This window comes from Megalobrama amblycephala, unplaced genomic scaffold (assembly GCF_018812025.1).
Source record: "Megalobrama amblycephala isolate DHTTF-2021 unplaced genomic scaffold, ASM1881202v1 scaffold391, whole genome shotgun sequence".
Lineage (NCBI taxonomy): Eukaryota > Metazoa > Chordata > Actinopteri > Cypriniformes > Xenocyprididae > Megalobrama > Megalobrama amblycephala.
In genome coordinates, this window is record NW_025953355.1 from 4486 (window position 1) to 14971 (window position 10486).

The 10486-nt window shown below is 38.3% G+C and overlaps 1 long non-coding RNA gene across 1 annotated transcript; it reads left to right on the forward strand.

Moving 5' to 3' along the window:
- The first annotated feature begins 4578 nt into the window (after window positions 1–4578).
- On the forward strand, window positions 4579–6637 carry LOC125261327. The gene is made up of 2 exons (XR_007183267.1): window positions 4579–5166; window positions 5501–6637. It is a non-coding gene; the product is annotated as an uncharacterized LOC125261327 (long non-coding RNA).
- Window positions 6638–10486: the final 3849 nt, after the last annotated feature.

Here is a 10486-nt window from a genome sequence, read left to right on the forward strand (position 1 = left end):
ATTAAACTTTGGGCACCGTCGATCTCGCGGTACAAAAACAAATCGTTCAGATGCAACGGCACCAGCTGGTTGAGGTGTAACAGGCGGAGCAGTGGAGGTGCCAGGCAAGGCGGCATCAGGACCAGGCAACCCAACTGGTGCCTGTGCCTGCTGCAACCGTGCATTGTCAGCTCTCAACTGAGCTACCAAATCCCTCAATTCTTGTAATTCATCCTCCATCTTTAAATTTTACCCCTTTTTTTCCTTAGAAAAACACTTACCACAGGAAAGAGGCCACCAAATGGAACGACTCTGGAACAATGCACTGCTGCCCTGTTTCCAAAAACAAACTCAAAATACACAACGCAAAAGCAATACAACGAAAACCCAATGTCTCTGACGCAAAATTATAGTGACCCTGCCGACTACGCCACAATGTGGCGGGGGTTCGAGGGCAATAAGGACTTTTATTTTAAATACAGTGGAAATTATAAGATGTCAAACTCACTCCGACTACGCCACTTTGGGAGTTTCACCCAAAGAATTAGAATAAACCACTTATAGTTGTTTACACAGATTCGTATCACTAATTAGAGTCAGAGACATGGGTAACAGTACAAAATTATTTTATTGACATCATTAAAAACAATATTAAAAACAAACAATTAGACATTTGTCCCAGCCACACAGGCCACTTAAGATTCTTAGAACAAGTCGAGGACAGGGGCTAGAGCTTACCAGTAAAAACGGATAATCAGACCACACCACCTGTAGGTGAATCACTGCACTTTACTGTGTCCGCGCGCACACACACACACACACACACACACACACACAAAACAGTTCTGTCTGGTTCTCGAATCTGATTGGCTGATAGCCGTGCGATATTTCAGTGATAACAGCACTCCTACAGGCTCCAGTATACTTCAAATGAACTTCTTTTTCATTCTTCGTTTAGGGGTAAAACGAAGTTCGAAATGTGTGACCAGCGATATACTGTAATCGAACATCTGATGCCGCCCACACTGCTGAGATCGACGTTTAGATGAATATGTAAATATGTGCCGTGCAGTTTCTTCTCAGTAACAAAATAAACACAACAAAAATGAGAAAACAGCAAGCATTTATTATAGAAAGCATAAGAAAAGCGTTTGATTATAACAACATGGGTATGTTAGCACGAGCTCTGCAAAGTAGCACTCCAGTCACGTCACGTCTTCATATAGCACTGTATTCAATGGATTGCTTAAAATCAAGCAGCTTTACAGTATCAAACATGAACAACAGTGTTAGTGCTTCATTTTTTTACAAGCACAACTTCATTTTGTACTATAAAGCAGCTATCCAGTGTGTTCATGTTTTCACCCGCGGAGATCTTACCTCAACAAACTCAAACAAATGAAATGAGTCAGAGAAGCGTTCCACGCGAGTGAAGGCGGAGCCTCAGCGCACACCTCCTGTTACGTTATCGTCACTGACCAATGGCAGTACGAAGGTGTTTTGCAGCTTGACCGAACTTTTCCTGAAAGTTCGCTTTGGCAGCCGTTTCGAGCTTCCAAAATGAACACAAAACGAACTTCGTTTTGGCCTGATTTTGTTCGAAATGACATCACATCAGTTCTTTCTTCGATTTCGTTTGAAGTATATCGGGGCCTTACCTTTTCACCGTTTGTATCACTCCGCTTGAAGTGACCGTCATGGCAGACGATCAAATCCACCGTAATGTTTACAAATAGCCTACTGAATACTATTTCTATTCTATTAGTCAGCTACTGATGCATAGTGCGACGCTTGGGTTCCCTCTGCTGGCGAAGCTGAGTTTAACCATTTTAAGCAAAACAGTGCAATCCAGAAATGCAAATTCATTTCAAACTAATTTTCTTTGTTCCCAGACAACAGTCAGTAATGACTTGAAAATTTGAAGGGGGTATTTTTTTTAAAATCTTTTTTAAACACTCAGGGCTACACTTGCGCAACATTTTGCACATGGCTGCCCCTAGATTTGTTCCTCCCAGGGATTGAAGGAGTTCATCTGTTAGAAAACAAACAAACAAAAAAGTCATAATTAAACAACACTTTTATTTAGAATTTTGTCATTATGATAGCAGCTGAAAGAATATTTTGTTAGTTTGAATGGAAACTGCTGAATCCATGGTCAATGTGTTGAAAGTTTATAAATGAGGAAAGCAGAGAGACAGAAGTGCACTCATCTCCATTGTTAAGATTTATTATTTCTTTGCAACAATACCTTTTCACATATATTGTGAAATCTCTCTATCGTAATTATAGTTTTTAATGAATTGCTTTTAAACTTAACGAATAACTTCTGTTTAGGGTTTGCAACTAAAAGAAATCAATACATTTCATTTTAACGCAACTTGTTTCGCAATTTCGCACAACTTGTTTCTGTCACAACACGGCAGACATGCACAGGCTTACTAAAAGCAAAAATGTAAAATCTATGGGCCCTATTTTAACGATCTAAACGCAAAGTGTAAAGCGCACGGCGCAGGTGCACTCAGGGCGTGTCCAAATCCACTTTTGCTATTTTAACGACGGAAAAACGGTCCGTGCGCCGGGGCGCATGTTTGAAATGGGTTGTCCCTATTCTCTTAATGAGTAATGGGCGTAAAGTTCAATAAACCAATCAGAGTGTCATCTCCCATTCCCTTTAAGAGCGAGATGCGCTCGTGCCATGGCGGATTGCTATTTACATGATAATAAGCAAAGTCAACGCGCACTGTGGACGCGCCCAGAGGCGCAGTTTCTACCAACGCGCTCTAACCAAAAAATATTGCGCCATTGACTTTAGACCAGGTTTGAGTTGGTCTATGGCGCAGTCTATTTTCAGCTCCTTAAAATAGCAATGCGCCTGAACACACCTCTTTTTTAGACCAGCACGCCCATGGGCGCACTAACTGGCGCAAATGCATTTACTAATTTAAGGACGTGGCGCTGAACGGGAAAACGCGAACGGCGCCGGACGCAAACTAGCAAACACACTTGCGCTGCGCCTTGCGTTGCATTGCGCCGGGTGTATTATAGGGCCCAATAAGTTAACTGAGGAATTAGTCATCAGATGCCATGTTCGTTATTTGCAGCAAAAATCTGCAAAAGATACAGCAAAAATCTGGCATTAATTCCATCTCAAACAGATTAATTGAAATAAGTTATTCCACCACCTGTGTGACATCATTAACCAACGTTTGAAAAACCAATTTGCGGGAAACGGTCAAGAGTTGATTTCGTCAACGATGCATCTGTACTATGTTAGTTAAATACGCAATATTTTTTCTCCAGTAAGACAGATGCATTGGCATAGGCTTATACCCTTTCATCAGAACGTTCTAAATTATCTGAATGTTTTCTTCGAAAGTTTTTTCTAGTTAACTATGTTGCCATCCACCAATTTTATGTGAATTTTGGTATATATATATATATATATATATATATATATATATATATATATATAATATATATATATATATAAATCTTGCATTTCATTCAGTCCACGAAATTGGTTACACTTGAAGCAACTTGGCATTGAACTGAGTGAACCTGCAACTTCGCACGGCATCATAATAATTTGTAGACTTGATTCAAATAATTTAATTTAGTTAAAAATTTAGTGTCTATTTACAATCCGGTGTAAAGCTGCCACGCAGGACAGTAGCTAGGCTTCAGTGGTGTCGCCTACACAATATGCAGGTAGTATGAAAAGTCAAGGATTTCCATATACCCACTTTAAAAAGTGTGAGGATACATAACCATCCCAAAAATCGCAATAAGCTTTTGGCACGGAACACAGTCTCATATTTCAAATTTGGCCCATTTTACAATGAAATAAAATAACAGCCTGAATTCTGTTTAATGTGGCGTGACAGATCGCTGTAGCTGTTCATTTCAAGACAAGCGTTAGCATGAAGCGCACGTGAACCGTTCCTCTCCAGCGCAAAATAAATATGAATTCATTCCCTTTCTAATTCGATGACTGAGGATTGATAGATTTATCACTGCATCTGCATCAGTCGTAGATTGAAACCCACATTAGAGGCTTAGGTGTAATGGTTTAGTTTAGGTATTCTGTAAGGCTACTGGGGAGTATTTGCTATTATTTTGCACCAGGTTTGAGCACTTCCTGCTACTATTTGCACCAGGTTATAAATAGCATTATTTGTGCCATGGTGAAAATATTATCTGGTACTTTTTTGTGGCGTATAGCTACCCCCTGTTGCTAAATGTAGAGATTGTTGTACATTTAAGTGTCTTACGTTTACCAGCTTGATCCTTTTGTCCTTATTTCCCAGTTCTGCGTTTAGTATATTCAGCTCATCCACAGTCTGGCATGGTCCATTTTCAGGACGTTCCCCCCTTCCTCTGTCATTCACTTCCCAGCAACAGCTGCCAGTTGCTTCTTTGCATCGTAAGTGTCTAGCTGGGTTTCTGCAATGTCTTGCAGTTTTTTTGTTCGATAAGACTTTTTTGCAGTAGTCTGTGAAGCAATATTGCAGATTGGTATTGAAAATACAGTACTGTTTTAGTGTGAAAAATCAAAAACATGACTTGCTCTTTGTTGCTGCTTCTGAAGAACACTGGGGCTCTTCTAAGAGGAGGTGTGAGGCAGCTGTGGCATTACATCAAAATGTACTTTTCTAAGTTTAGAAATAAATCACTCTAACTACAATGGTTAATAATTACAATAATGAAATTTTGTAAAATACCTCGAAGGGGTTGTGCCATACATGATGGTCTGTACCATTCCTATTGTCACCTGAAATGGACACAAATTACAGGGGGTAAAAATGACTTTAGTGAAAGTGAAGGCCAAGTATTGATTTTATAAATTGTAATAATTTTGTTTGTTGAAAGAAAAAGGTGAAAGTGACACGTGAAGGACCAAGTATGGTAACCCATACTCAGAATTTGTCCTCTGCTTTTATTGTGTAGTATTTAGATACAAATTATTAGTTTTGCATGCATTCATTAACATTCAGTTTAACAGTAAAGCTAACAGTTGTATAGCTTCTTCTTTCTGTTATTTTAATATTTTCAGATCTTACAGGCTGAGACTGAATCACAACTACAAGATGCAGTTGCACAGGCAGCCAGTTTGATCAGTCTTGCTGGTCACAATGTTCGCATAACACTGGGAAACAAACAAGAGACAGCTTTAGACCTGGCTCACTGGTATGTCCTCCAGCAGACCAATGTTTATATCTGGACACATATATAATTGTGCCTTGGCAGAAAAATAGTTAGTAAAGTTAGTTTTATGGTAAAATGGCAGAAATACAGGGGTTCAAGAGAAAAGCATCCAAAAAAAAAAGTTTAAGTTGCTAGCAAACTATGTTACTACAGTGTATACAAATTATAATGATTGACATCCACTATACCAGTACAAGTGAAAGTTTAATTTATTTGATCTGGAATTCATTGCGGGACCTTACTAAATTAAACAAAAGCTCTAGTTTGCACCACAGATTTTGAATTACATGAACTACACTTATTTCCTTTTTATTAGGTTCAGAGATGGCTTAAAGTCTTTGGGTGTCCTAGATGCTCCCCAAAGATACCCGCTTCAGTTGAGGAGCCTTTTTGTAAAGTCCGAAAAAGCCTCAACAGCAAATGATGTGGAGAATCTCTTCCAGATCATTCATTCAGAAAGAGGGAGTAATGCATTTCAGCATGAGTGCCGGACCCTGGCTTTCTGGCAAGACTATCTTCATGATGCTGAATGCAAGTTTGGCATTTCAGATCGGGTCCTGGAGGGCCAGTGTCCTGCATAGCAAAGCTCAAACCCTAGTCAAACACACCTAAACTAGGTCTTTAGAGTAACTAGGAAAATGCAGGTAGGTGAGTTTAGCAGGGTTTGAGCTAAACTCTACAGGAGAGTGGCCCTCCAGGACTGGATATGAGGAATTATTTAAAGCAAATGCACATCCAACACCACAATATGTTGTTGTTATGGCTGTTCTTCTCATATTATAGCTGTATATGCTTGCAGCAGACTTGGAGAAAGATTAGCTTTGTCTAAGACATTATGAGCCACCCTTTTAAATGCAACTACTCAGTTTGACTCACATCTCTTTTGCATCAATCCAGTGGTATGATACTGAATTACTCTAATTGTTACCCTCTTTTTATGTTTTTCAGTTGAAAACAGTGTCTCTCTGGAGGATGTTCTTGTTTTCTTCAGTGGATTTGACAGCATTCCAGCTCTGGGTTTCTCTCCAAAGCCAAGCCTTGAGTTCATTACCCATTCCCGGTTTCCAGTGGCCAATACTCGCAAAAAATATTCTTTGCATACCAATTCATGCAGTATACACTGCTTTCAAAGCTGACATGGATTTTGCCATACGCAATTCACCAGGATTTGGAAGACATGAGAGGTAATATAGTTGAGGGCTTATAGAACTTTGGGGGGAAAAAACATTTTTCTTTAATTTATGCTGATGCTGTTTCATTTTGTTATTATCTGATTTCAAAATTCAGTATTTACCGTAACAAACACATGAAGTATACAGAAAAAAGTTATTTGTTACATTTAAGGATATATTTAAACCCATAGTGTTGTGATCCAATCTTCCAACCTGAACAATTATGTTGCTCTATTCCATTGCTCTTTCCATTGCACAGATTAAAGCTTGAGTCATGTTGATTTTGTTTTCTTTTTTATGCTGTTATTTCATTTTGTTATCCCCTGATACCAAATTTTAGTATTTACTGTAACAAACACACAAAGAAATATATAGTAAGAAGAAATGTAAGTTCTTTGTTACATTTGAAGATATATTCCAAGCGGTGGTTTTGTGTTCCAGTCCTCCAACCTGCTATGGCATATTGTTCCTACTCTATAGGCTGTTGTATGGCCTTATAACAAATACATTGTTCTATGTTCATACTTTTTATGTACTAGCTTATTGCATTTTTGTGTCTACAGTATGTGCACTATAAATGTCTTTTTTTTTTTTTTTTTTTTTTTTATTTATATCAGTGTCAGGCAATAACACGGATTCAGTTGCAGTAACAAAAAGTTTATTTTTGCTCTCACTGAGCGCAGGGGGAAAAAGAAAACAAACAAAAGAGAGAGAATGTCCAAAACAAGGTCCTAGCGTCGCTTGTGACGCAGCGTGGAAGTCACTCTGCCCAAGCGTTGACAGTACGCAGCGTCGAAATCTCACCAATTCTCCAGGAGAGAGCGTTGAGATTGTGAGAGGGGCTGGAGCGATCATCAAGTCTCAACGACACAAAGTAGTAGGGCAGGGAAAGAACAAAAATGTCTGGCAATAGAAACAACTGATCAAAACAAAATTAATAAAACAAAGCAGCACTGATCTAAATACACGATAAGCAAGACAAGACAAACAAGAGAAGGTAAGAGCAACGTTGGCTCAAACATACAACAACGGTCTGACAAAAGACTAGCACAAGAGGATTAATATAGGGGAAAGCTAATGGGGATAAGTGGCAACAGGTGTGAAGAGAACACAATAGAAGATAAGGTAACAGTGGGAGGGGAAAAACGCCACACTGAAGCAGAGCACATGGAGAGCTGTAAAACAACAGATCAGCATGAAGACAACAGGGCACGCAGACACAGGACAAGACAACAAAACTGGGCAAATCAGACCGAAGTCATGACAATCAGACACTGTAGTCAAATATCTGTACACAAAATTAATTTAATAAAAAATACAGGTTTCATCAAAACGGTTAAAATAATACAAAAATTACAATGATACATAATACAACATTCACTATTTATATGGTGATAACATTCAATGAATGTGTATTTTTAGTATTTATGCTTGACCTAGGGACTCCTCTTGTCCACTGTTTTACTTCAAAGTGAAAGAAGATTAAACTAGTCTTGTCAAATGTCATTTGAACAAATCGGTTGACTCACTCACTCATCATAAGACAGTGACTTGCTGCCACCTACTGGTAGTTTAGTTTCATATTTATGGTACATTTTAATTAAAAGGTTAAAATTAGAAAAAAATCCATATTTAAATATTGAATTAAATTTATGTAGACAAATTGTAAATGCTGTGTAAATATATTAATGCCACTTCTCATTCTGTGTCACCTCTGTATTGCAAAGATGGATTTTGTTGATAATGATTTCATTAGATTGGTAACAGCCCTAACGTATAGGCTACTATGCTAGTATTAATATTTTATTTCTTCAGGTCTTAAAAAGCCTTAAATTTGACTTTAAAAAATGTGCAGCAACCCTGAAAGAGAAAAACTAAATAAAAAAGTAAAAATTATATAAAAATTATTACTTCCATTTGATGTATTGCCATTGACGTGATTTTTAGGCTTCCCTGGCTGATTCTTTTTGGGAGCAGATGTATCCTCTCCAGGCTTTGAAATTGTAGGTTCCTATTTTGTATCCATTTATGTGACTGCAGTTGCTTGTCCCACTGCTGTTATGCCATGACTTTTGGCCTTTTTTTAAGGACCTGGTATCAGTGGTGGGACAGAAAAGAACTTGGACTGTCCCAGCTTAGAAGAACCAGTCTTTTCCTCTTTTTTGGCCCATGATTCCTCAGCGAATCTAATGTCCTTTAAATTCAGGGGGGGTTTGAAAAGTTTTTGAGAAAAGTCCATGCTGCATTATATGTTCCATGTATCTTCCTTGCAGAGAAGCATACATTTTACAGACAAAGTTGCCCGGACGCAGTCTACGTGCCTTCTGTAGGATGTGTTGCTTGACGATGGAAAATCATCCTTCTACATGGCAGTTTCTCGTGTCTTGTCTTGTCTTTGTTCTCCATCTTCCACTGATGTACTGTCTTTGTCAGCTGAATGCCTTTTTAGGTCACCCAGCATGACTCGACTCCACATGGGAAAGATAGCCATGTATGTGTTGAAAAGTGTTTGAATGATTCTTGGACTGTAGTACGTGTTTTCCTCTGGAGACTCTCCCTCTTCAGTGACTACTGTGGTTGCCTCATCAAACGCTCTTCTGAATACAGCTGAGAAGTGAGACCTTCCCACAATTGGCAAAATTTCACCTGTAGTAAGTCAGTCTGGTCACTAGGAAGGTACTACAAGCTTTAGAGCTTGTTAGATCAAGATCGTCATTTGAAATGTTGGTGAAACTCCCATAGTCCACTAAACCAAGTTGTCTCCTGTGGTTGTGCAGTGTTCGAAATGTTTACAGACATTCGTGATGTGGCCATCCAGCTAAATCCTAAGTCCCGCATGTGAATCAATAGAGCAGCTGGTATATTGTAGCTTAAAGGAGAAAAAATTGTGTTTTAATAATTTTTATTATTTTGTTTGCATCTTGCAAAAAGATTAGATACAGTATTCTTGAATCATCCTCCATTTACATCCACTTCCATTATCATCACTTACCTCAGGCCTTCCTCTCTCTGATGCAGAATGTGCACCTATACCACGCACTGGTATATCATCTTCTACCTGGAGTGCTGTTTCAGCCAGCATCTCCCTAAGAGATTCCCAAATTCCTTCCAGAATGTTACATAATGTTCTTTCAGCAACATTTTGGTGAACTTGATTATTCATAAGAACTAAGAATGTTGCAATAATGGAAATATGATCCTCAAGATGACGGGATGTTGATTCCAAACTGTTTGTATTGTTTGAAATTGTTTTCTAGTTCGACAAAGTATTGGAAGATTTCAGGCAACGCCATTTTAAAGTAATCAAATTGATCATTAAAAGTTATTGTTATGATAAAAAGGATATAAGTAGCTACTTCATTGAGTATTAGCAAATTTGCACTTTCAATCAAATTCAATAAATACTGTAATTTCCTGAACGGCATGTCATAACGTAAATGCACACACACGCACACATACACACAAATAACACAATTTTCAAAGAGATTTCTAGTTTCTAACTTAATTACACACTTAATTTATTTTTCCCCGACGCGAAGCCTTAAAATCCCCTCATTAAAACAACACACGTTTAGCGAGACTGTCCAAATTAGTCCAATTTAGAGATAACTTGATGAGTACTATCACATGTTGCTAATTGCCGATACCTAATTTTACAGAGAGAAAAGTCACAAAAAACATCTGTAGTCGAATAATGTCAGAATTAAATAAACGAGAAAGCAGGGATTCTTTAATGAATTCATCTCATAATGGTGGGGGATGGCGCTAAACGCACATGATCATTGTCTTAAAAGTGCTTGGACACTAGAGTTAAAGATACTAAAATTAATACAATACATAAAAAATGCATACAATGTACACTTATTAAAGGTGCCATCGAACGTTTTTTTTACAAGATGTAATGTAAGTCTAAGGTGTCCCCTGAATGTGTCTGTGAAGTTTCAGCTCAAAATACCCCATAGATTTTTTTAAATTAATTTTATTAACTGCCTATTTTGGGGCATCATTAAAAATGAGCCGATTTACGCTGCGGCCCCTTTAAATTCTCACGCTCCCCGCCCACGGAGCTCGTGCTTGCCTTTAACAGCATAAACAAAGTTCACACAGCTAATATAACCCTCAAAATGGAT